This window comes from Chrysochloris asiatica, unplaced genomic scaffold, assembly GCF_000296735.1.
Source record: "Chrysochloris asiatica unplaced genomic scaffold, ChrAsi1.0 scaffold00084, whole genome shotgun sequence".
Taxonomy (NCBI): domain Eukaryota; kingdom Metazoa; phylum Chordata; class Mammalia; order Afrosoricida; family Chrysochloridae; genus Chrysochloris; species Chrysochloris asiatica.
Genome location: NW_006408602.1, coordinates 10,920,771 through 10,948,270, shown reverse-complemented (window position 1 = coordinate 10,948,270; position 27,500 = coordinate 10,920,771). Strand labels below are relative to the sequence as shown.

Below are 27,500 nucleotides of genomic sequence, written 5' to 3'. Positions count from 1 at the left end.
AGGGACTGTGTTCTTTACACTTAAAACCTTCCTCAATCTCGAGACGATGGTCCAAGACATGGAGTTAAACGGTCTTTTCTTTTCTTTTCTACCCCGTGAACTGGTCTACCAGACTAACTAACCCGGGCGGCATCTCCAAGGGGCAGGAGAAGGTTGCCTGAATTGAGTTCCCTGCTGGCGCCTTCTGGCTGGACAGCTGGTGCCAAAGAGCGCCCAGGAAAGCAGACAGCAATGTGAGGGGGGCGCTTTTACACAGATGTCATGGATGTGCAAGTATGATTGTAATCTGCTGAGAACGTGAGCGGGGGCGGTAGCCCACGGATCCCGGTCCGGGAGCCGCCGCAATGGAGCAGGCGGCGATGTGTGCGCGCACAGGTGCCACAGGCCGGTGGCGAGGAGAGCAGCAGCCGTCGCCGCCTCCAGGGCTCAGCACTCCCTTCAGTGTGCCGAACCGTGACCGCTGCCGAGCCTGGGTAATCCCCAGCCTGAGCAGAGGGAGGAAGAGCCCAAGGAATGAGTGCAAAAGGGTTAGCAGGAGACAAGAGGTGGGCGGGGGTGGGGGCTCAGGGGAGAGACCCAGAGCGTCTACGAGATCCTCTCCCTAAGCATTTCTGGTGGGAACCTTTGCTGGGCTCGTGAGCGCCTGGCTCCCCCTCCCAACTCTGGGTGATCATCTCCCTCTCTCCCCTAGCTCACCCCCGCCCTGTCTTCTCTTCCCTCCCTCCCGACCGCGTGCCTCCTCCCCTCCCCCTCGCCTCCTTCCCTTTCAGCGGCAGCAGAGCAATAGCCGCTTCAGCGGCGCCGGAGATGGGCAGAGAGCGCGCGCGGCGAAGCAGTTTCAGATCCACCGACCTCCCTGCCCGCAGCTCCCTGCGCCCCCACCGCTGCTGTAGCCGCCTCGGCGTCCCTCGGCTCCAGTCCCGCTCCTAGGACAGCGCCGCCACCGCCACCCGGCCCTGCTACCGCCTGCGCCGCGCAACGCTCGCGCGCGCCCCGAATGGCGCTTCCCCCGCAGACCGGTGAGTAGCCAGGGGAGCGCAGGGCGTCGAGCGCCAAGATTTGGCGCGGAGAGGGTATCTTTTGCTCCCGGAGCACCCCAGACCACCTGCTTTGATTCCTCAACCTTCTGGCAGAGGGTCTCGGGGAGGGCGCTGCTCCACAGTCTCCGAGGGGATGTTTGATTTCAACTCCACCTGCTGGTAACCTGAACCCCTCTCCTTCCCATGGACAGTTGCATGCAGCTTTCTGTTCCACCTCACCTTTCAGTTCCCAGGCCCCCACACTAGCAGCAGCAGTGAATAGCCTCAAACCTCCCGTCCCTGCGATACAAGGTTGTCCCCCCCATACAAGGTTGTCTCTGTCCTCACCATCCCCGCGTCTCTTCCTTCTGATTTCTCCCTTCTACCAGCCCACAAACGCCCCATCTCTGCCTTCCTTCACCCGATCTTCAGCTGACAAAGCCTCCAACACAAAGTCTACACCTGACCCACCTTTCCTCCTGGCTCGCGTGCCCCACTGTCCCGCCGTATTCCTTCCAGAAGCAAATGGACCTCCCAGAGAATTCTGACCTCATTCTCTCGACACGTTGGTTTTCTGACAGTCACGTCAGGAAATTGGCACAGACACGCGGTGATACTGGCTCGTGTACAGTTACTTTGTGTGTTTCTTTGCACCTGAGCTTTTTAGTTTATGACCAAGCATGAAAGAAAGAACCAGGAAAACCAAACCTTTTGCTACTAAACTTTTTGTTATTGTTTTAAAGCGCGCAACTATTTGCATTGCTAAGATTCTTTCTATTCATTTAGAGGCGTTTTAGCAGAGTACTGAGAACGCCCCTATTTTACCTGTTTCTTCAGAATCTGCCTTAGTACCTGGTTGAGAACCAAGCACCTGACTGGGCGGTGAGCCTCCTTTGGCAACAACACTATCAAAAGCTCAGTAACTCTTGAGGATAAGAAGAAGCTTTTTCTTGAAGGAGAGGAGAGTATCACAAAACTCGCCCTTTAAAATCTTTGAAATTGCAATAAGTCAAAGCCTTTATTTTTCCTTAGGTTTAGCGTCTAAGAGAGGGATATAGGAGGATCAGAAAACGTTGTACCAAGAGACTCCTGTACTATCACGTTGCTTGTTGTGCTGTGTAGCAACTTAGCATCTAGACAGTCCTTTATGTATAAGTTTTCGTAGTGCAGCAATCCTTTCTTCTGAAGCTATGCTTAACCACTTTAGTATTTCTAGTTGGTTTGAGAGAAAATAGAGTTCTGTTCAATTAATGAATATGGTCAAGGGGATGAGGAAATGAATGAGTGAGCCACAGAAGACAGAATTTTTAATACAAAATTTTTCACTCCTTGTGTCTTGAGATACTAAAAACAAAATTAACCCACACAATTTACGATTTATTTTTTAACTTAAAGTAAATTAATTTTAGTATGACACGCTATAGGACCTGTACTCATAGGGCTTGTGTTTTGAGCCATACAGGTAAAAGTATTCAAAAATAAATGTTAGAAACTTTAAATGGTACTTCATTTAAGTAAGGAGTGAATATAAATGTCCTGGTATTGTTATTTAAAATATACTGGGGGGCGGTGCAGGGTAAGAATTAAATTGGCATTCTTACTGTGGAAGTTGATGGTGAGAGAAGATGAATGCTTTCTCACCTTGAAGTGAGCAAATTTCTGCCTACAGACCCAACAGGAGAGGTAAGTTGAACAATTATGTAGGGAATTTGTTTATTGAGGATTGCTTTATAATCTCTCCTTCCACAAAATCAGGATGGAGTTTTGTTTTTTTTTTCCTCCTTTTGTTTTTATGCAAACATTTGATCCTTTATTTCTCTGATGTAGATAGAGGAAGAAATACAGCAATGATCTACTGATCAGGACTGGTTTTCAGTAAATGTAGACCGTCGCATATAAAGTCAGTAAGGGCTATGAGTAATGACTTTATTGTTGGCTTTCTAAATTTGGAAATTTTAGTTAAATTTAGTGCTTGGCTAAGCAGAACATTCAAAACTAAGTATTTAAACTTAGAATTGCAACAAATACATATGCCATACCACCAGGTGGACAGTAGGTAAATTATGCACTTACCCATTGAGCAATAGTAGAGCGCTTAGTATGTGTAGTATAAATAGGTATTATAAAAGCTACATCCTGTTTGAACAAAAGGGAAAGCAAGGAATAAAGCTGACTTTGATCAGTTATTGCCCATAATACGTTATAACAAAATTGAAATTGATATTACAATCTAAGAAATGTCAGAAAAGTCTCAGCATCCTTTTTCATGCAAGGTATGTTTGTAATATGTGTTATATTAAAATGGCTTTAGATTTGTCTCTGAGAATGCAAATAATCTGTTATAATTTATGACAGGAATTTATATTAAGATTTCTTAGTAAGCTCATTGTCGTTTTTGGCTATGTAAAACAGTTTAACATAAAAGGAGACAGGAAACACCAATATTTGAGTGGCATGTCTTTGAATACCAAGAGGTTCTATCTTAATAATGCTTATAATTATATGCCACCTAGAGGATGGGTCTAAAGTAAGTGTTTATAATAGCAAAGAGAAATTAAAAATGTGGAAATTATGTAGATAATTTCACCAACAAATTTGCTATAAGTTGAATGTTCTCTGTGGGATATTTTTGTTTGTATGTGTGCTGAAGAAAGAAAGGGCTGTGAATGAGAAAGCAGGCAAGAGCAGAGAGAAAAATAGAGGGGAAACACAAAACCTAGGAATACTTTCTTCCTTCTTTACTCAAGTGGTGGTGGTGTTTATGTACTGTGGAGTCATTCTGACTCATAGCGACCCTGTACAGGATTTCCAAAGGCTGTAAATATTTACAGGAGCAGAAAGTCTCATCTTTTTCCTGTGAACAATTGGTAGTTTAGAACTGCTGACCTTGAGGTTAGCAGCCTGATTCATAACGACTACACGACCAGAGCTCCTTCAAGTTGAGGTAACTAAATATAAATTATATTACTTTCGTATATAGGAAAACTTTTTAACCCAATTTAGGTTGCAACTTTTTTTTTCTTAGAAACTAGTTCACTTATTATAGTCTGTAAAATCTGGTGAGTTCAGACAGACTGTTCTGTACAAACAAATTGACTAACTAAATAAAATTTTAGATGTATTTAAAAACAAAATCTTGAAAGAAGGAAAGCACACTCCATTAAAATTACAATATTAAAAAACCAAGTAATTCAGCATCTTGTGAATACAGGAAGGATCTAAGATTGGCATGCTAGAATGTGTTAGAGGTATAGCCATAAAATGACTCACTCTTTGCCAATATTCTATATATAAGCTACGTACTACATGATCCTTTTTTCAGATCAACCAGTGAACATTCCAGTGTTTCACCAGGTTTCGCCATACAGTCATTGACTTCCCCTTTTCACACATAATGTAAGTGTACATCTCTCAACTATTGTCTAAAAGAACCTGGGACTTTGTCCCTTAACAGTAAAACTCCTCATACTGCTTGTTATAATGTTCAGACCTGAGCCTGGCTGCCAGATTAACAAAAAATTATTTCAATGTGGAGGAGAGTTGAAAACAACCAGGATGGAGTCAGGTATCTGTCTTTTACCTATTTTGTAACACTTAATCTGCAACTATCTCTCAATTCCTCATTAACAGTCAAAAAAGTGCAGGACCATTTATTATTGCCCAATCCACCACTTAACCTGATTGACATGCTTACTGATTCTTATAGATTTATCTGAGATTCAATTAATGGTCCTGTGAGACCCACATCTTTCTTCTTCCAGAACACTCTGTCAGCATCCTGTCTTCATCTCAAAAGTTATTCAAAACTGTGAAGGGTTTGTGCCTTAACACTGTTTTCAATCTAATTTGTAAGCCTGCCACAAGGTTCATCGACGACGGTAGAAGACATGAGACTCCTGGGTCAGAGATGAAGGACAAATTATTATTCAGAGCAATAGAAGTTGGCACAGTTTCAGCAATTTTGCACTGGTTCACAGAGCCCCAATCCTCATGAAGCAAGCCAGAAATTATTTACACATTATAAAAAAGGGGCCTTGAATTTACAGAAAGCAAATCTTTGTTTCTAAGGGAGATGTGATTTCTTTCTTACAAAACTGTTTGCTGAACAAACATTTTTTAAAAAGATAATCCAGAACAAAAGGCAGTGTGCTTCATTCACCAGATGTGCAGACATGTGAGAAAACCTTCAGAAATTGTCTTCCAACATTGACAAATGATGTCCATAAGTTCCTGTTTTGGTTAGGCTCCTATCTGTGGTGTGGCCATCCTTATTTATGGCCATCCTTGTTACTTCCTAATGATGGGGGTGGTGGTTCTGAATGATGGGGGTGGTGGTTCCTAATGATGGTGGTAGAGTCGGTTCCGACTCAAACCGACCCATATAGGGTTTCTGAGGCTGTAAATCTTTACAGGAGCAGAAAGCCTCATCTTTCTCCCACGGAACAGCTGGTAGTTTCAAACTACTGACTTTGAGGCTTGCAGCCCGATTCATAACCACTACGATATTTTAACATGTGATACCTGAGTTTGATGAATCTACATTAATACATAACCAAGAAGAAACCTTTAATGTAAACACAGTTTATTTAAAGTGCAACATCTGATTCTTAATTAGATGTTGTTAAGTGTCTTTGAGTTACCTGTGACTCATAGTGACCCTGAATAAGGTTTCCAAGGAGTGGCTGTTGGGTTTGAAGCTGTTAAACTTGTAGTTAGCAATCCAATGCTTGTCCTACACACCAGGAGTCTCTTAATTAGTTACTCCTGACTATATAAATTTGGAGTCCTAGTGTGGTGTTGTAGGATAAGCACTGACCTCATAACCCACCAGAAGCTCCTCAGAAAACCTATACAGGGTCACTATGAGTTGGAAATGACTCAGTGACACTTAACAACATATACGTTTTAAGAAACATGGTGGCACAGTGGCTAAAGCACTCGGCTGCTAACCTAAAGGTCAGCAATTTGAATCCATTAATTGCTCCAGGAGAAAGGTAAGGCCTTCTGCTTTCATGAAGAGTTACAACAGCGAAAACCCTATGGAGCAATTGTTATAGTGTCACTATGATTTGGAATCAACTTAATGGCAACAATTTTGGTTTTGATATAGGTTAAAGTATAGGGCACATTAAGAAATTAAGCATTTCTTTATTAGGAAGTCAAAATTTGCATCTAAACCAGAGAATGTAAGAAATATCCATTTTGCATAATTACGGTAGGCTACAAATTAAAATCATTTGGCCAAAAATGTCTCTCCATTACTTTATAGTTTTAAAGGTGGCATATCATGGAAGAAAGTCTGGGTTATCTGTTTCCATAAATACTACAGCCAAGAAATCCCATCAACCAGTTCTCTGTAACACGAGGTCACCATAAGTTGGAATCTTTTTGACAGCAACAATTTTGTTTTTCTTCTTTATATATAGTCACAAGAGTTAGCCATATGTCCTTTCTCTGTACTTCCATAATGCCTAGACTTAAGCTCTACCATATGACAGTCGTATAGCATCACGCTGGTCTTGTATATGTTTCTCTTACTGGATAATGGTGACATTAGTACCTCATTCTCCAAACGATGCATGTTGAGTATTCAGTAATGTTTATAAGGGGAAACTAAGGCAACAGCAATATCCATTAACATTAAGCTTACCGTTAGACATTTTAGAAGATTATGTCCCATGAGGAATAACTAACTGAAAGCTTTGTAGACTGTTTGAGCTGGATTCATCTTGAAGAGTTCGTTTGGCTATTGGTTTACTTACGTTGTTGCTATTGCTGTTGAGTCAGCTCCGCCTCCTAGCTACCCTGTGTGAACCACGAACCTTGTGGTTAACAGTCCAGTGCTCATCCTATAATACAACACCAGGACTCCTCGGGTATAGTTATGGGCATATGACTATTCAAATTCTGGTCTTTCATTCCTAGTTTTGTGATATCCTTTAGCATTAATTTATATTTATAAAGAAAATCTTAAGGTTTTATACAGCTGATATACTTTTAGAAATTGAAGGGAAATCACAAAAATTAAATGTCAAGACTTTGTCTAATCATCAAAAGGTTGGGAATGGAATCACTGACATCTTTTACTCGGGACTGACTTCAATTCTAACCCAAAATTAGAAATTCCAAAGCCTTTGACTTTTCCCCATTATCAAAAAGATAAATACAAGCATACTTAAAACTTCCACCTTTCGTGGGTTTTTTTGCCCTGATATATAAATGTTCTTTTTTTGTCATTGTGGCTTGTTTCTGATGTTAGGGTGTCTGTTGCTCATGCCTGCATTTGGATTTTATGTCATCACCCACTCAGATCACCATTGCTACCAATCTAAGACATAGTACTCTTCTCCTTTCTTTTTTTCTTAATTTTCCAATTCCCTTATGCCTTCTATGCACACTCACCTTCTAAAACAAATGCAGAAATAAAGACATATACAAAAAAACAGTCTTTAAGGCCTCCTTCTATGCAGTAAACTTGAAGGATCAGCTAACACGAAGGACTCAATAACTGTTGTTCCCTGGTGTCTAGTTGTTTATGGGATGGCTGCATCTTCACTTAAATTCTGTTGTTGTTGCATTATCCAGAGCCACTTGGAAACTTTAGAAGTCTAAAATCTCAAATTTCAATTATCTAAATTTTTGTTATTTCCTTCTCAATAGTTGGTTCTTTAGTAAATGTTTTATTTCTACAGTCTTGTTAAAAATGCTTACTGTAAAAGCATCATTAATAAGCGAATACTTTGGGACTGATTAAAAATAGAGTAAAAAGTTTGGAGCCAATCAGATATCAAATATAAGTTTTTAGGGGCTGCTTGGAAAATCAAGAAATGACTTTAGCTTGCATGGAGCATGACGGTGACAAATAAGATATTGGATAATAAAAAAAAAATTTAAAAATTAGGACAAGAGAGGCCAAATCAGTAACTTGTTGTTGTAGTTAGTGACATCCAGTCACTTCCAACCCACAGTGACTCTGTATAGGGTTTCAGAGGAGTGACTGGTGAGCTTCAACTGTCAATCTTGAGGATCAATCAAACTTTGCAGTCCAGTGCATTAACCCACAGTGCCACACCAGGACTCCAATCAGTAACTTAGAGTCTACTTAGAAATCTGTAAATCTGTAAACTTAGAAAATGGTAAAGACAAATATTTACCGATGTTATTTAGAAGACTCCATAAGAAACCTGTATATATAAAAGAAAAACAAATTTCTAAGTAGACACAACTGAGTTCAAATTGCTGACTATTTACTAGTTGAGAGATCAACCATCAGTTGTATTAGTGTGTTTGACGCTTGATCTCTTTATGTAAAAAGTTTGAATGAGCTCATGAATATGGAATTAGAAAATTTGTAGAAATCTCAAAAATCAGTAATGGCTTTTAAGAATTTTCCCCCCTAAAATACATGTTGCAAATCTTAACTTCTTAGTTTGAGGTTATAACCCCATTTTGGAATGGATTCCCTTTGTGATGTTCATGAGGAAGAATTAAGGTGGAGTATATCTTGAATTGCCACGCTTGAGTCCATTGATGTTGCCACTTGGCCAATCCATCTCATTGGAGGTCTTCCTCTTTTTCTCTTACCCTCCACCTTACCAAACTTGATATCCTTCTCCAGCAACTTGTCCTTTGTGGCAACAGTAGTGAGGTTGGCCCAGAATTGGGCAGTGTTTCGTTCTGTTGTGCATAAAGTCACTATGAGTAGGTACTGACTCATTGTACCTAACAACAACAACATATCTTGAGATGGAGTTCTTATGTGGTGCTGTGGGTTAATGAATCAGACTGCAGAGCCATTTGAACTGCAAGGTCGGTGGTTCAAGCTCCTCGAAAACCCTATACAGACAGGGTCACTATGGGTTGAAACCAACTCGACGGCACTTAACAACAACAACATATCTTGAGTTGGAATCCTGGTATGGTGCTGTAGGATAAACACAGGACTACTAACCACAGGAGTCCTTGTGTGGCACTGGACTGCAAGATAAGTCTGAACTACAAGGTAGGTGGTTCAAGCTCACCAGCCTCTTGGAAACCCTATACAGGGTGACTACAAGTTAGAACTGACTCAATAGCACATTAAAAACAATAACAACAACTAACCATAGGTTGGTGGCTCAGATTCACCACTGGATCCTTGGAAACCCTATACAGGGTCTCTCTGAGTCGAAACGGACTTGATAGCACTTAACAACAACAACAACATATTATGAATTAATATCTTTTGTGATATAAAAGTGCTTAAACCAGGGAGCAGAGCAGAGGTGGCGGAACAGAGATACCTAACCTAGGAGAAGATTACCTCAAAGAAACAAGGACCTCCCTCCAGAGTTCATAGAGCAAGGCTTCCCCTAAAGCCCATACCCCAAATTTAGATTTCTAGCTTCCTAAACTGTAAGAAAATAAATTTTGTTTTTAAAACTTATCTACTTGTGGTATTTGTGTTATAGCAGCATTAGACACTGGTACTATGCATTCTTCCTCATGCTTTTTTCCATCTAACTTTAAAGTTAGAGTCTTATTTGCTTTGGAAAGACATAATTACCTGAGGTTGGAACAAACGAAATGGGTCTATTTTTTATTTAAATGATTAGCAAATGATATCCACTCTTCCAAACCACTAGAAAATTTTTGAACTTTTCAAGTTAAAATAGAATAATTCAGAAAGTAGTACGTAAAGATAACTGAAGAGATACTTTGAATCTAAAATATGCCATAACAAAATTAAGAAGAAACTTGTAAAAGTAAGTTCTTTGTTTTAGTAACATTATTTGGTCATGTGATTTTCTCAAGAATTAAAACTCCTGAAATGAAGGAGTTGCTCTTCTACCTAGGACTAACAAAGCTATAAAATGTGACTTCTACACTAATAATAAAGGAGCTGATAGCATAGTGGTTACGAGTTGGGCTGCCAATGTTAAGGTCAGCAGTTCAAAACTACCAGTGGTTCCGCAGGAGAAAGTTGAGGCATTCTGCTCCTGTAAAAATTTACAGCCTCGGAAATCCTGTGCAGGGTCACTATGAGTCAGAACCGACTCCACGGTACTTAACAACAACATTAATAATAATAAATAGACTATCCGAGAGCTAAGTTCACTGAGTCAACAAGTATCCATTTTACAGAACAGTTGAGCCTTCCATGGAGAGATAGGGCATCTTATATCAAAACAGAGAAGAAGTTCTGGAAGACTATAATTGCTTCAAAAAGTTTGTAGAAAAAAATCCCTAATCTTTTCATTCCATTTCTCAAGAACTTTTTAAAGTCTTCGCATACAAGGGCTAAGGAAATAATTAAATTTTAACAGATTGCTGAAGGCTGAACATGGAATAAAATGGCAGTATAAAACCAATGGAACAAAGAGGAGTTTGAATGAATGCATTGGTGCTTTCTGTGGACTTACACTATATGCTCATGAGGAAGGCTGAAAGTAGAGTAGGAAACAGGAGGGAGCCTCTCTTAGTAATGTAGGCACAAGAGTAGGTGTTTGGCTGACGCTGCTGGGTGAGGTACACAAGTTTCATACCAGTACTTAACAATAACAATATACACACTCAAAGAGCCCAGATAGCAAAGTAAGTTAAGTGTCTAGCTGCTAACTCAAAGATTGGTGATTAGAGCCCACCAACCACTTCACTGGAGAAAGATGAAGCAATCTGCTTCCATACAGATTTACAGCGTCAGGAGCCTTATGGAACAGTCCTACTGTATCCTATAGGATCACTATGAGTCAGAATGAACTTGAAGGCAGTAGGGTGGGTATAATCAACACCCCTGCACTGCCACCACCTTAAGCACATGGCAGTTCTAGAGGGATTTGTAACTTCTATGCATTAAAGGTCAAATTCTTATTAGGTTAACTCAGTGACTCAAACAAATGGCCTTAGAGTAGAGGTATGCTCTATTTACTGGCACAAGTAATTTACACCAATCTTAACTTGTCTAGGTGTAATCCTTGACATTTAATATAAAACTATAAGACATACAAAAGTGCAAGGAGAAACAACACGTTGTCAAGAATTGAAGCAATTAACAAAACCAGACTCAGAAGTTGGAACTATCAGACAGAGATAGGAATGTATCTATGATGAACATATTAGACAACCTAATGAAAAAGATGGAAAATATGCATAAATAGAGAATTTAATCAGAAAGATGGGCGCTATAAGAAATGACAAAATGATAATGAAAAAAATTAAACATTATTACAGATGTCAAATTCCTTTTATGTCCTTATTAGTAGATTTATCATGGCTGAGTGAAGGCCACTAGGTATACGAAAGAAAACAAGTCATTAAGTATTAAACAAGCAGAAATAAAGAATACATAGCAAACAAATAATAAAACACAGCATCCAAGGGTTCTAGGATAGTATCAAATGGCATATTATACCATATATAGGTATTTTGAGTTCCAGATGAAAAAGAGAACAACGCAGAAAGCATATTTGAAGAGATAATTGCTAACAATTTTCTGAAATATTGAAAAGATCAAACCAAAGATCCAAAATGCCTGAACACCTAACAAGGTAAATAACTATAGTTAATAATCCATAAATAAATAAAATGTGCATCCACACATTTTCACATGCTACACATTATATTCCAAGGAAAATGACAGACAAATAAGAAAGATAAAAGTAAATAGCGATAAATTGAGAAAAGAAAAAACAAGAGAAAAATGAATGAAGATGAGATGATTTTAAAATATTAATAAAAGCTTTAGCCAGACAGATGCAGAAAAACAAACTGAAGAGAATTTTCCAGTCAGGAATAAAAGGTGACATTCCTGCAGATTTCACAACCATTAAAAAGACAATAAGGGAATGAATGTTACATTGAGAATTACTCTGATTCATTTGATAATTAAGTTGGGAAAAAAAAAAAAAAAAGATTTTTTGAAAGACACCCTTCCAAAAGCTAATAAAAAATAGTCTGAAAACACATATATATTAACAAAGTTTAACTTGCAAAAATCTTAACAACCAAAAAAAAAAAAAACAGTATCAGAGAGTTTCATTGGTGAATTATATAAAAATTTAAGAGAGAACTAGTACCTATTCTTTACAGTATCTTTTTTAATATAGAAAGAAGGGAAACTTCTCAGCTTATATATAAAGTCAGGATTATCTGAGATCAAAACCAGACAAAGAAACTGCAAGAATAATAATTAAAAAAAAAAACACACATGAAATTAGATTCCTGATTCTCAGGAAATGTTAGTATATTAAAATTTGTTTTTATTAGTTGCCATCAATCAGTTCTGATGATGGCCTACCCTATGTGTGTCAGAGTAAGACTGAATTCCATAGTTTTCAAATCTGTGTTTTCCCAAGGTGCCTCTGAATGTGTTCAAATTTCAAAACTTTTGGCTACTAATCTGCAAAAAAAAAAAAAAAAAAAAAAATCACCAATCATTTCTCCCTTAGCACTTTATTCATCCAGATTAAATAATCCATTACTATGGCCACTCAGACACTATATTCACCGTTATGGAGTTTATTAGGAAACTTAACAGGTTTCAATTCAGGGTACTGTTCTTTCAGTCAAGACAGTCTTTCCTCAGCTATACCCACAGGCAGGCCCCTCTCTGCCCTGGTAATGCTACCAACATCTTCTAAAAATGTTAATAAATGCTCCCAGAGCACATTACTTTACCATAAGCCTTAGCCTGAAGGCAATCCAATCTAACTCCATGGGTCAGTAAACCCCAATTATGTGCCTTAGAGGCACTCCACTCTGCTAGCAAATTACCTGCCTAAAGTCACCTTTACTTGCTTTGTGGGCTGGGAAGCCCACCACTCTGTCTGGTGTTCTGATTCTTGGTTCTGCTGCTGTTGCAACCCTACCACTCTTCCTGTATCATAGCTTTCTGTCCCTGGAATGAGGAGGTTTACCACACAGGGATCTTGGGGTCCAAATGATTTGCTCCACTCCTGGATCTTCTTTGATGGTAGTTAGATCTTCCTTTCCTGCTTCTGAGATGGCTTATTTTATACTCATGTTAGAATTTCAAATTGTTATAGTCACAGTGAACCCTGCTAACCATAACTCACAAACAAATCATGTAATCATATCAGCATTTTCTCCCTCCTCTCTTACCCAGACCAATCAAGGCCAAAAACATTGTTTTGTGGGAATTACAAAGACTGGGTAACAGAGTCATATGAAGTAATACACTGCACTGTATAGTCAAAAGTGCTTTGCCATTTGTGATGCCCAAAGAGCCTAGAAAGAAAGAATTGCAGTATTATATAAAACATTTCCTAATGGAATAGCAATTCAACATACCAACATATTAAGAAAGAAAAGTCATATGATCATTTCAAAAGCTGCAGAGAATTAAGGGAACAAGTACAATCATTCAGTTGTAGTCCTGATAGAGCGCTGCAGGATAATGTGATAATCCACTGGATCGCAAGGTCAGTTTGCGCCACAAGGTTAATGGTTCAAACCCACCAGGCATTCCTATACAGGCAGGGTATCTATGAGTTGGAACTGACTCGATGACAATTAACAACAACAACATTCAATTATGATAAAAGCTCCTAACAAAGTAGGAATTAAAGGGAACTTGCTCAACAGGGCATCTACAAAATGGTAGCACCACAATAAAGGAGCCTTGGTAGCACAGTGGTTAAGAGCTCCTCTACTGCTGGAAAAATTGGAAAAAGACTAGTACATATATGGTCAGTTGATGTGGACACGATGCAAGGCAAATCACTGAGAAAGGGCAGTCTGTTCTATTACTGGGATGATAAACATCCATATACAAAAAACATCAACTTCAACTCATACTAAACTGTATGTAAAACAAAAAAATTACAAAAGACGGGATAACTTTTGTTACCTTGTGCTCAGCTAGCATTTTAGATAATACCCCAAAAGCAGAAACATAAAAAAAATTGAGTTGGATTTCTTCAAAATTGAAAATGTCTCTGAAAGATATTTTTAGAAAATGAATAGACAAGCTACAGATTGGAAGGTTTATTTTTAAGACATATCTGATAAAGAACTGGTATTTAGAATATATAATGTTCACAATCTGTAAGCTGTTAGAATGGACAATTTACCAATGAAGATATGTGGTTGACAATGGTAATCCTTAGAGTAATTAATGCAAATTAAAACTAGTTCAATAACACTACACATCTTTTACAATGGGAAACAAAAGCAAAAAGACTTGATTTTTTTTAAGCACTATGAAAATGTGGAGCAATTGAAAGTCTCAAACATTGCTAGGAGGAATGCAAAATGGTAGAGCCATTTTGGAAAAGAGTTTGGCAGTTCCATACAAAGCTAAAAATAGGACCCAGCAACCTCATTTCTATGATAAGCACTGGATTGCATTGCAAACCACAAGGTCTTAGTTTCAGCCTGCCAGCTATTCTGTGGGAGAAAGATTAGGTTTTCTGCTCCCTCAAAGATTTAAAGCCTTAGAAACCCTATACAGGGTCATTATGAGTCTGAACCAAGTTGACAGCATTTAACAACAGCAACAGCACCTCAAGTAAAATGAACATTGATGTCTACATAAAAGCTATGATGAGTACTTATATTGCTATTTGACAAAAATGGCAACAAAAAATACGTTACCATCAACGGCTGTGTAAAATATTTGTACCATCGTTACATGGAGTGATGCTAAGTTGGCAGTTCAAACTCATCAGCCATTCCTTGGAAAATCTACACAGGATCACTAGGAGTTGGAACTGACTCAACAACACTCAATACGACAACAACAGCAACTTGGAAAGGACTATAACTTATATGTTACTCCATCCAGTACTCATTAACAGCTTCATCATTTTTATTAACAGTTTTGGAGAATTGATTTTTACTGTAGAGACCCACTGACACTGTAGGATAAGCACTGGGCAGCTAACCTCAAGGTCAGCCATTCAAACCCATCAACAGCTCCTTGGAAAATCTATACAGAGTTGCTATGTTGCAGCACCTAAGAACAAAAACAACCACTGGAGATCCAAATTGAAAGCATCCATATTTGTGCATTTTCCAAAGAGAAGTGGCTTCATGGAATGCAGAAATCATCCAACAATATGATTAATATCACATATAAGCAAACATTTGCTCAAGATAATTAAAAATGGCTACAACAGTACATCGACAGGGAACTGCAAGAAATTCAAGCAGATTCAGAAGAGGATGTGGAAATAGGAATATCGTTGCTGATGTCAGAGGGATCTTGGCTGAAAGCAGAGAACACCAGAAGGATATTTATTTGTGTGTGTGTGTGTGTGTGTTTTTAACCTATACAAAGGGTTTTGACTATGTAGATTATGGACAACATTGTGAAGAAATTATTTTTCCAAACACTGAATTGTGCCCCTGAGGAACCTGCACATTGAGCAATAAACAGTTATTAGAACAGAACAAGGGTTTAAATGGTTTAAAATTAGGAAAATTATGTGTCAGGGTTGGATCCTTTCACCATACTTAATCTGTATGCTGAGCAAATATTCGGAGAAGCTGGATTGTATGAAGAATTTGGCATCAAGATGGGAAGAAGACTCGTTAACAACCTGTGATATGCACATGATACAGCCTTGTTTGATGAAAGTGAAGAGGACCTAATTTTATTGATGAAGATCAAATTGCACCTCTATGTAAAGAAAACAAAAATTCTCACAACTGGATCAATAAATAGCATCATGATAAATAAAGGAAAGCTTGAAGTTGTCAAAGACTTCATTTGCTTGGATCCACAATCAACACATGAAAACAGCAGTCAAGAAATCAAATAACATATTTCATTAGGCACATTTGCTGCCCAAGACCTTTTAAAGTGATAAAAGTTGTCAGTTTAAGGACTAAAGTGTGCCTGACCCAAGCCATGGTATTTTCCATAGCTTTATTTGCATGTGAGAGTTGAAAAATGAATAAAGAAGACTGGAGAAGAATTGATGCATTTTACTTATGGTGTTGGAGAAGATTAAAAGTACTGTGTACTGCCAGAAGAACAAACAAATCTCTGTTGAAAGAATACAGCAAGAATGTTCCCTAGAAGCCAGGATAATATGCCCCTCATACTTTGGACATGTTATCAGAAGGGACCATTCCTCAGAGAAGTCAGCATACTTGGTAAAGTGGAGGTTTGGCAAACAAGATGGATTGGCTATGGTGCAGAACCATACTGTGCTTCGTTCTGTTGTTCATAGGGTTGTTGTAAGTGGAAACCAGCTTGGCCACAACTAACAACTAAAGTAATTGGTAGATAAGTTAAGGGCTCACAGAAACCAAACCTATATTGTAAATGGATGCCGTTGGCCTGGAATAAAAGCAGTGGTGGGGACTGAGGTAATGGGAGAATTTGGACCTCATCCAGAAAAGTAGGCTACTCAAAGTATGTTTGCCCAGCCAAGGCTGGTTCACAGGATGTCTTTAACTGGTCCATGGTAATTGAAGAAACATAGGAAGCATATTTCTATAGCAAGTTGAAAGTAATTTGTTATATCTAACAATAGAATATATGGGCTTTTATTTTTGCCTCTTTAAATTTTAATTTTTCTAACAATTTTTATTATATAGAACTAATGGTACATGATGGATAGAAAAATTAAAAAATGAAATTTGTACTTCAAGTAGTTCGTTAAGCACTAATTTGAGACATTTAGATTAAATAAGACACATGCAATACAACTCTGGCCAATCTTGGTGTTGTTAAGTGCTGTTGACTCAGTTCCTACTCAAAGCAACTCTGTATAGGGTTTCAGATGAGTAGTTGGTGTGTTTGAACTGCTGATCTTGTGGTTAGCAGTCCAGTGTTCATCTTACAGTGGCATACCAACATTCATTGGGCAATCCTGGGCTTTTTTAGTTTGTAATCTTTCCTTTATATTCTCAATTTTCTGAGTGATTTCACCTAAAATAAAGAACTGTGCATCAGGATTGTTCAATCCCCTTCAAGAATTGCTCCACTTACCTGTGTTTAACCATTATATTTCAGTCTGTATTGAGCTTTATGGGTCATATGAGGGGTCTTCAAAAGTTTGTGGAAAATTAGAATAGAAAGATAGTGGATTTTTTTCCATGAACTTTTTGAAGACCATTATATTGTTGTATTTAAAATAAGAATATTATAGAAATAATCCATTTTGTTCACTATATTATATATAGAGTCCTCTTATGATCGTCTGTAAGAGGAATGTGTATTCTCATACTTGTGTAGAGGAGTCATACTGATTTTACTACTGATCACACTGAATGAGCATTTCTCTCTTTTCAGTGCCTGGCAGGGGCTCAAGATAGAATTTTCACCATTTTAACTGTAGATAGGTGTAGGATATGCCTCCAAAAAATATGTGGCTTAATTTGCATAAATTCTTGCTTAATTCCATGTTTTCTCCCATATTTGTTACTAAAACTATTTGCTCATACTACATTCATATTTGTATTAAAATAAGGAGCACAAAAAGAAAGATGGTGTTTAGAGTGTATGAAAGGACAGCAGGAAAGGCATAAAAGCAGAAAAGAGGAATAAAAAGAAGCAAGGAAAGTAGGGAGGAAAGAAACAAGGGTTCATAAGGACAAGAATACATCCATGTATTCACATTAGCCTGTACTGAACATAAAATATTCAAATAAACCTAGAAAATATTAATTCTTCATTGAAATATATTCCTTATGATACTCATTGGAAAAGCTTCTGTGAAAATTGTTTTAAAATTTCAGTGTTAAAGAGAAGATACTAGAAGGAAATAGACTACAATTCTCTATAGGTTAAAATAGGTAACACAAGTTATCTCATACTTTCTACATTTGGAACTCCTCCCTTTCCTTAACCAGATTATGAAAAGTGGAAGCCACTTCATTATTATCTCCATGTCCTTGTGATCATCAGAGTTTCGGGTTCCGATTTAAACCAGACCCTTTCTGTAGGTAGTCTTGTAATCAGAAAGAGAACCGCATCCTACTGAGATAATATGCTTTTATTCCTAATGGTAACCTGAGGAGTAGATGACAGTATGGATTATTAGAGCTATTGTAAGAAAACTTCAGGCCAAATTTGCATCCTGTTCAACTCGGCACGACATTTTGTGTTTCCCGGAAAGAAATTTCTATGTTGCTAACCAGGAAAAGAATTCAACCTATTAAAAGCAATTACATAGGGCTTTTAACTCTCTTCAATGGGAGTTGAAATTCTGTATAATTAATTATATTTTATGCAGATATAAAGAAAAGAACTTTAAGAGCAAACTATTCTGCTTGTAAAAGCATGAGAAATATTGAAAGCCCATCTATTATCCTTAGTTTCATAACCATTATTAATCTTTGTTCTAAGATTTTGAATATATTAAGTTCATTGTTATGGAAGAAAAACCAACTCTAATACTTCTTAGCTTATGTAACTTCACTACTAAGATCACTGAGGACTTTTTGATCACTAATTAAAGCTACTAAGCACTAATGGACTTCTACTATTAAATAGGAGCATTTTCTTGGCTGGTGAGACAGAGCCACCTCAAGAATGGGGAATAGCAATTCATAGATAGACTAAAATTGATCAGAAACGGGACTGACTCCTCATTCAGTTGAAACAGAAACATCCAGAAAAACACAAGTCACAATTAATCACCTAGTCTGGATATTGTCCAGATCCCTGGATAACTGTCCAAGGTTGATTTTCCTTCATAAAACGATTCTTCTGAAGAGCACAAAAAAGGCTATGGACATAGATCAGGTTTAAATAGTACAGAATATATGTGGGGAATTTAAAATGTTCATGACAAAATGGAATTAAAAGATAATGAAATTTTCCATGAACTTTTTGAAGCCTCTTTGTATTCAAAAGTTACATAGATATACAATCTACTTTCTCAAATTTGCCCATCTTATAATATACTAGTACATACATACATACACAAAAATCAGCTCTCAGAATTAAGCATACCCAGGGATAGAGAAAATTTCTGCACTTACGTGGGAAGGGGTAGAAATACATCATCATTATAAATGTTCAAAGCAGTAGAGGAATACATCATCATTATAACTGTTATTAAATGATAATTGTCTATGACATTATGTTAGGTATTATAAAACCCTATTATATTACCCACTTAACAGTCTCTGCTCTCAGTCTGTAGTATCCAATATGAAATCAAACCTCCAGAGCATAAAAGACAGGAAAAACAAATAATAAATCAATACCTCAATGGAGTGTAAAATACATGTTACATAGAGCAGGGAACAGTGTATGCTCCTACATTATTTACTCGAATTATTGCCTTTGTCATTATTCAAAAAATATCTATTAAACTAGAATACGAAAATTTTAGTGAAAGACAAATGCTCCAGATTAGCGAATGAATCAACTAGCATGAATCAAATTGAGATGCAACAGTATAGAAAGGTTCTTTATCAGAACCTTAATACTCTTGGGACCATTTAGTTCTGTGGTTGCGAAATTACCTCCCACATCTTTATGCACTAAATAATGCCTCCTTGGATCCAAACCTTACCCTTGCATTTAACCTTAGAGTGCTTGCAAAGAAAGTTACCAACACTTGAAACTGGCAGTGAGGAAAGATAAATCAGTTCTGAGTTTTCTGTGCCTTTCAACTTTTAGGCTTGTAATAAATATCTATTTGGGCAGCCACTACCCATTATTCATAAAGCAGAAGCATGAAATAAATAGATTGGTAACTAGAAGTTTCCAGAGGCTTAACTAACGAGAGATAAAATCATTTCAAGAAGAGGTTATAGTTAAATAAAGGAGCTCGGAAACCCTATACAGGGTCGCTATGGGTCGGAACCGACTCGATGGCACATAACAACAACAACAACAGCATAGTGGTTATGAACCGGGCTGCGAGCCGCAAGGTCAGCAGTTCAAAACTACCAGCTGTTACGTGGCAGAAAGATGAGGCTTTCTGCTCCTGTAAAGATTTACAGCCTTGGAAACCCTGTATAGGGTCGTTATGAGTCAGAACCGACTCCACGGCACATAACAACAAGTAGCTGAGATGCTATGGGTTAATGTGCTGGATGCAAAGTCTCTTTGAACCTCAAGGTCGGTGGTTCAAGCTCGCCAGCTGCTCCTTGAAAGCCCTATAAAGGGTTGCTATTGATCAGAATCGACTTGACGGCACACAACAACAACAAAGTAGCATAGTTGGTTATGAATTGGGCTGCTAACTGAAAGATCAGCAGTTTGAAACTACTAGCTGCTCCACTGGAGAAAAATAAGGCTTTCTGCTCTGCTAAACATTTACAGCCTCAGAAACCCCATATGGAGTTGCTATGAGTCCAGACTGACTCCAAGGTACATCACCTCCACCATGATAGCCAAATAAGCTGCAAGTTTTCTAAAAGCTCTGATACGTAACCATCAATTTCATTCATTCACATGATGACGTGGCCTTACTCAAGAAATGACACCATTTCTTCCAGTGCTCTTTTTTACAAAGGAGAGAGAAACAGTTGTTAAGTGCCATTGAGTTGGTTATGACTCATAGTGACCCTGTATAGGGTTTCCAAGGAGCAGCTGGTGAGTTGGAACCACCAAACTTGTATTTCAAACCAACCTTGCAGTCTAGTGCTTTATGCCACATCACCTAATATAGGAGTCCTGGTGTAGTGCTGTAGAATTAAACACTGGATGGACCGCAAGGTCATAGTGGATTCATATAGGAATCCTGGTGCTATAGGATAATTGAACTGCAAAGCTGGTGGTTCAAACTCACCAGTCACTCCTTGGAACTCACACGATTACTCTGAGTCAAAACCCACTCAACGGCATTTAACAACATTAAAACCACTATTAATTTAAGAAGCTCTGGTAGCATAGTGCATTATGAGCTGGAATGCTAACCACAGGTCAGATGTTCGAATCTACCAGTCACTCCATGGGAGAAAGAGGAGGCTTTCTGCTCCCATAAAGATTGAGAGCCTCAAAAACTCTATATAGGGACTGACTCAATGGCACACCACCACCACTACCATTATCAGTATGGGAATCCTGGTGCTGCACTGTAGGATATGCATTGAAGTGTAAGGTCAGTGGTTCAGACCACCAGCCACTCCTCAGAAACCCATAACAACATCACTATGAGTCAGAACCCAATCTAAGGTACTTAACAACAATAGCATTATTGACATGAAAAAAGCCCATGAACACTTGACAAATGTGTTATTTCCTCCACTGCTTCTTTTCTTTGTCCAATAAATGCCACTTTGCAGTTTTACATGGTAATTCATACTCTGTCCATCTCACCTCCTCCCCTTTTTCTTTTATCATTTTTTTCTCATCTACTTTATTTGGTATCCTCATCGTTTAATCCTCATATCTCTCATAATTTAATACATTTAGTTTCTTCCATTTTAAAAAGGTCATTTTGGAATCTTAACAACACAACTTCAGAAAGGAAATTAATTTTAAGACGTATATTATGTGCAAAGATCTGGAGTCAGAAACCCAAAGGGAAGAACACGCTCAGCATTTCTCAGGCTGGAGTACCTAAAGAAAAAATTCAAGGCTCGAGTTTCATTATTGAAGGATTCTCTGGGCAAATTATTGAATGATGCAGAAACCATCAAAAGAAGATGGAAAGAATATACACTTTACCAAAAGGAAATGGTTAATGTTCAACTGTTTCAAGAGGTAGCATATGATCAAGAGCCAATGATACTGTGCCCAGGAGACATCAAGACAAGTGGCCAGGTCCCCTCAGGGCAAACCCCCTTCCAAGACTAAGACTCAATGGGAATACCCAAGCAGACATGCACTCTGATTGGTGACCACATTCGTCACTGATAAGGCGAAGTGAGGGAAAAGCAGCAATGAAGCTGTGCGCTAAAGCCCTACAATGTTCAATAGACTCCCATGAACCCAGGTGGAGAGCTGGTTGGCCAGCAATGTGGCAAGGCCTGGGGACCCTTGGGCCCAGAGTCAATGACATAGCCACAAAGGACTAGAGTGAAGAGTGAAGTGTCCAGCTGATAAGAAGAGAGGGCATGTGCAAAAGAATACGAATGCTTGCAGATAATACCCACTTGACCTGGCTTCAATGCCTGGATGATCATAGTTCAACTAGAAGAAGAAAGAAGAGGAAAAAAAGAGTAACCTGATACAATTTGATGAACTTGACCTACACTTATGGATGCAGTAGCTCAAAAGAGGGAACAAATCTATAAAGCGAGGATCATTCCCACCCCTTCCATACACAGAGTAGACAGAGATGGGCAACTTGGAGATTGGCTACCCAAAATGGGGGATGGGGAAGGATACAAAGGCAAGAAGTGATTGGCTTACAAGCTTTCAAGAGGGAGCCTAGATCAAACGGGTGCAGAGGAAGGTAGAATCTCCACTGAGTAGTATCCAATCTGTCTGGGCTGGGCTGATGAAAGGAGATGGGGATAGGACTCTTGTGGTACAATAGTGAATAATTGTTATCAGGACTGACTGTGAGGGTTGGAAATGTAAAGGTAGATGTTTTGTAGCAAAAAGAGGGGAGTGATTGACTTTATAGTCCAGGAGCGGAGATCCCTGGGACCATCAAGGGAGAAGATTGGAGTGCCGGACCCTACCCAGAGAAACAATGATGCTAGAGATGGAGCGGCTGGGGACTCTAGACCTGAGAGGGAAAGGGGCTGTGTGCTGATGACCAGAGGGGGGTGGGCAGGTTTGCAGGGTATACCCTTTGGTTGGTTGATGATGCATGGAGGGATTGTAGCCATGGCAATGAAATGATATACAATAGGACGAATGTAAAGCTAATGTTCTCCTATGTAGACTATCACATAATTCACAATAAAACATAAAATAAAAAAGAGCCAATGATACTGAAGGAAGACGTCCAAGGTACATTGAAAGAATTGGCAAAGAACAAGGCACCAGGAATTGATGGAATAAAAATTAAAATCTTTCAAGAAAGTGAAGCGGCACAGGAAGCACTCACTCATCTATGCCAGCAAATTTGGAGGACAACTATCTATGCAACTGATTGGAAGAGATCCATATTTGTGCCCATTCCAAAGAGAGGTGACCCAATGGAATGCAGAAATCATCGGACAGTATCTTTGATATCCCATGTAAGTAAAGTTTTACTAAAGGTAATAAAGAAACAGCTACAAGCATACATTAACAGAGAACTTCTAGAGGTTCAAGCCAGATTAAGAAAAGGCTGTGAATGAGGGATATCATTGCTGATGTCCGATGGATTTTGGCTGAAAGCAGAGAACATCAGAAAGCTGTTTGTCTGTGCTGAGCAAATAATCTGAGAAGCTGGCTTATATGAAGAAAAATGGCATCAGGATCAGAGGAAGACTCATTAAAAACTTACAATAAGTGGATGATACAACCTTCCTTGCAGAAAGTGAACAGGACAAAGTATTTACTGATGAGGATCAAAGACTGTAGCCTTCAGTATGGATTGCATATCAATGTCAGGAAAACAAACATCCTCACCACTGGACCAATAAACAACATTCTTATCAACAGAGAAAAGATTGAAGTTGTCAAGGACTTCAGTCTTCTTGGATGAACTGTCAACACTCACAGAAGCTGTAGTAAAGAAATCAAACAATGTATTGCATTAGTCAAATCTGCTGCACAGGAACTTTTTTTAAGTGTTGAAGAGCAAAAATGTCAACTTGAGGACTAAGGTGTGCCTGACCCACGCTATGTTATTTTCAGTAATCTCATATGCATGCAAAAGCTGGCCAGTGAATAAGGAAGACGGTAGAAAAATTGATGCTTTTGAGTTATGGTGTTGGAGGAGAATATTACAAGTACCATGGGCTGCCAAAAGAACCAACAGATCAATGTTGGAAGACATGCAGCCAGAGTGCTCCTTGGAGTCCAGAATGGCCAGAATACCTCTCTCATACTTGAGACATTGTCAGAAAGGACTAGTCACTGGAGAAGGATATCATGTTTAGTATGGTGGAGGGTCAGAGAAAAAGAGCAAGACCCCCCAGTGAGATGAATTGACAAAGTGGCAGTATCAATGAGCTGAAGCATGACAACAGTTGTGAGGGTGGCCCAGGACTGGGCAGTGTTCCATTTTGTTGTGCATAGGGTTGCTATGAGTCGGTATCGACTCGATGGCACCTAACAACAATGACAATATGTATGTATGTATTTGGGTGTTGTGATGTGGCACTGTGGGATAATGCACTGTACGGCAAGGTGAGCTTGAACTGCAAGGTCAGCAGTTCAGACTAACCAGTTATACCTCAGAAACCCTATACAGTGTTGCTATGGGTCGGAACCAACTCAATGGCACTTAATAAAAACAAAATACATATAATATAAACAATATATATTTGGAGAGTAAATCAATAGTGTTCATCATATCCTATAAATGGCTTGTTGTAATTAAGACACTATTGAGTACTACTGAGTCAAGCCTTCCATTTTTCAATTAGTACACTAAAATCCAAGGATGCTAAATGATGTGCCAGTCTTTTAGTCCAAGGGCATTTCATGGTACAGTATGAGATTGTCTTTCAATCTTTGATTAGAATATAAAATGTTTTAATAATACAGTAACTGAGTGAAATAATGATGGAATATTAAAAGAGTGATTGTGAGTACATTCATGCAAATGAGCTCTTGAAGAAAGAGTACAGGAATAATTGGCCTAGAGTGGTCAAGAAAATGATTAAATTAATGAAATTTAATGACTTTGACATGGAAAAAATTGCGAATAGCAAACATTGGAAAGAGGAGACTGAAAATAACAAAGATAGAATTGAAAGTTTATCCACTGAAATTATTATTCACTACCTCCATAAAGATATGTAAATATGTGAACATTAGTCTCTAGAGTAAAAATGAAATCAACATTGTTAAATGTTGAATTTAGAATAAAAACCTTTGAACTTCTCCACAGAGCAATGTACCTAGAAACTCTATAATATTTTCATTAGCCATTTATGCTTAATGTTTAATACAGAATTCATAAAGCCAGATTAAAAAAAAAATTACTCTAATGATAGGTGAGGAGGAGACAGTAGTTCAATAATGGCCCTTATAATACCAGTGAAACATGCATTTCAACATTAACCAATTCTTAAAGGTGGGCAATGATTCTGAAGGTTCTAGAAGTTTTCAACTGAGTAACTAACTAGAACCTAATGCACACACTGGAAACACACTTGAGTCTGAATCCTCATTCTAGGTGTGTGCTGCCTAAAGCAGAGATCGATTCTTGACTAAAGGTCATATGGCTTTAAAGAAAGATATGTAAGATGACAGCATAGATACAAGAAATGCAAACTTGGAAATCATGAGATTTTGAGAAGACATAATTTTTCTATTTAATATCCAATTATATAACCAAATGAGAATACTTAAGATTTTTAGGAGAAAGATGCAGAAAGGTTAGAAATAATCATCAGAGAGGATCCTTGGTCATATTTTGCTGGGATGAATTCACTGCTATCATGGAATCTACGATAAAAACTGAAGGCATTACAGACTCTGTCATATAATGTTGGCTAATAAAGCACATAAACCACTTTTTATTCTTCCTCATTACCATAATCACTGAAACTATACATTTAATTTGGAGAAGAAAAATGTTGGAGACTATCATGGTTAAAAGGTGTTTGAAAAACACAGAAAAATATTTGGCATTTCTAGGAAAGAGATTCTCTTCCAGAATGGTAGCTTGGGGAAAAATATGTCCAATATGTTCTCTATCAGCTGCCAGAATTCTATTTAAAATGCAAATCTGACTACCTCCAATCTACTCCCCAAATGCCCATCAATGACTTTTAATTCACCTCAGGATAATGTCTGAACAGTTTGAACTGACTTTAAAACTTTTCTTGATTTCTTTCTTGCTTATGTCCCAAATTCTATTTTCTACTAGTGCCCAGACCATATTTAAACTTTACTAGTGCTGTGAATCAAAGGGTTGGCAGTTCAAACCTACTAGCTGCTCTTCAGAAACCTTAGACAGAGTTGTTACGAATCGGAACCGACTTGATGAAACTTAACATACAACAATAATGACTTGAAAGACCTTCACACCACCTAAATGAACATGCATATTTATTTTACCTTAGTCTTTCCTTTTTCATGAATGCATGGAACATCCTTTATTTTTATATCTTTGCCTTATTAATAAACTTTGAATGCAAGTGTTAACTCTACCAGGAAACTTTTCAAACTACCAGCCTGTAATTTACCCACACAGTATCTTTCAGTGTTTCTACCTTAACACATAGTGTATAATTCTAAAGTTATGTTAATTTACTGCCTTTCCCTTTACATTGCCTACTTTCTAAGGCAAGGAAGGTATCTTTCATCTTTGTATCCCTATTATTAAGTTGTAAGTGGTACAACTGATTCAGTGCTGGATTGTTAAACAAAATGATGGTGGACTACAAACCAGAATGTTAGTTGCAAGAAGCACCTTGGAAAACAAGTCTAGTGATTTGCTTCTGAACTGTCATGGCTTTGAAAAACTGTGGCACAGTTGTACTCTTCAAACATTGTGTTGCCATGATTCAGATCAACTCCACACAACTAAGAACACCATCACAACAAGGATACATTGTAGACACTCAGGAAGTGTTTATTTAATTGAACTGAGCATATTCAATCATATATTCCATTACTGACTCCAAGGCAATCATTCCCATCTGTCTTAGTTATCTAATAGTTCAACTATAACATAAATACCAGAGGTGGTGAATGGTCTTAACAAAGAGAAATCTATTTTCTTACAGTTTAGGAAACCAGAAGTCCAAATTCAGAACACTGGCTCTGGGGTAAGGCTTTCTTTCTCTGTATGCTCTAGATTCTGGGGGATGATCCTTGTCCTCTTTCAACATTTGTGGGCTTGGCATCCCTTGGAGATCTCCATGTGTCTTAGCATCAGTTTTCATCTGGGTCTTACAGATTCACAGCACAAGAACCCTGCATCCAAAGGACATGCTCCACTTCTGGCTCTTCTTTCTTACTGGTACTGAAGTCCTTCTGTCTTTCTTTGCTTGCTTCTCACTTGTAAGATTAAAAAAAAGTGATGAAGGCCACATCCTAGGGAAATTACCCTTTCATCAGACAAGGGTTGTAACTTAATTAAGTGTATTGCATCTTATCCTAGTTCCCTGACATCAAATCAGAGCTGATCACATTACATTGTTGCATAAATGCTTAGCCACTGAGAATCATGGGCCAGCCAAGTTGACAAATATTTTGTGGTTATACAGTTCACTCTATGAAACATGCTTACTACTATTCATCATTCATCATTGTTAGGTGCCATTGAGTAAGTTTTGACTCACAATGAACCTATACACAACAGACTTAAATGCTACCCAGTTCCTCACCATCCTCACAATTGTTTTGTCCAAGGCCATTGTCACTGCCATTATGTAAAAACTTCTCTTTGAGGGTTTTCCTCTGTTTCATTGACCCTCTACTTTAGCAAGCATCATGTCTTTCTCTTAGGAATGGTCTTCCCTGACAACAAAGTATGAGAGACAGAACCTCACCATCCTTGCTCCTAA

General features: G+C 38.3%; 1 protein-coding gene across 1 annotated transcript in view; it reads left to right on the top strand.

Moving 5' to 3' along the window:
* The first annotated feature begins 779 nt into the window (after positions 1 to 779).
* FUT9 (fucosyltransferase 9 (alpha (1,3) fucosyltransferase)) overlaps positions 780 to 27,500 on the top strand; it is a 332,528-nt gene continuing 305,807 nt past the window's right edge. Inside the window, exon 1 of the mRNA XM_006865853.1 lies at positions 780 to 1,019. The gene's annotated coding sequence lies outside the window, so the exon portion shown is untranslated. The remainder of the gene's footprint in view (positions 1,020 to 27,500) is intronic.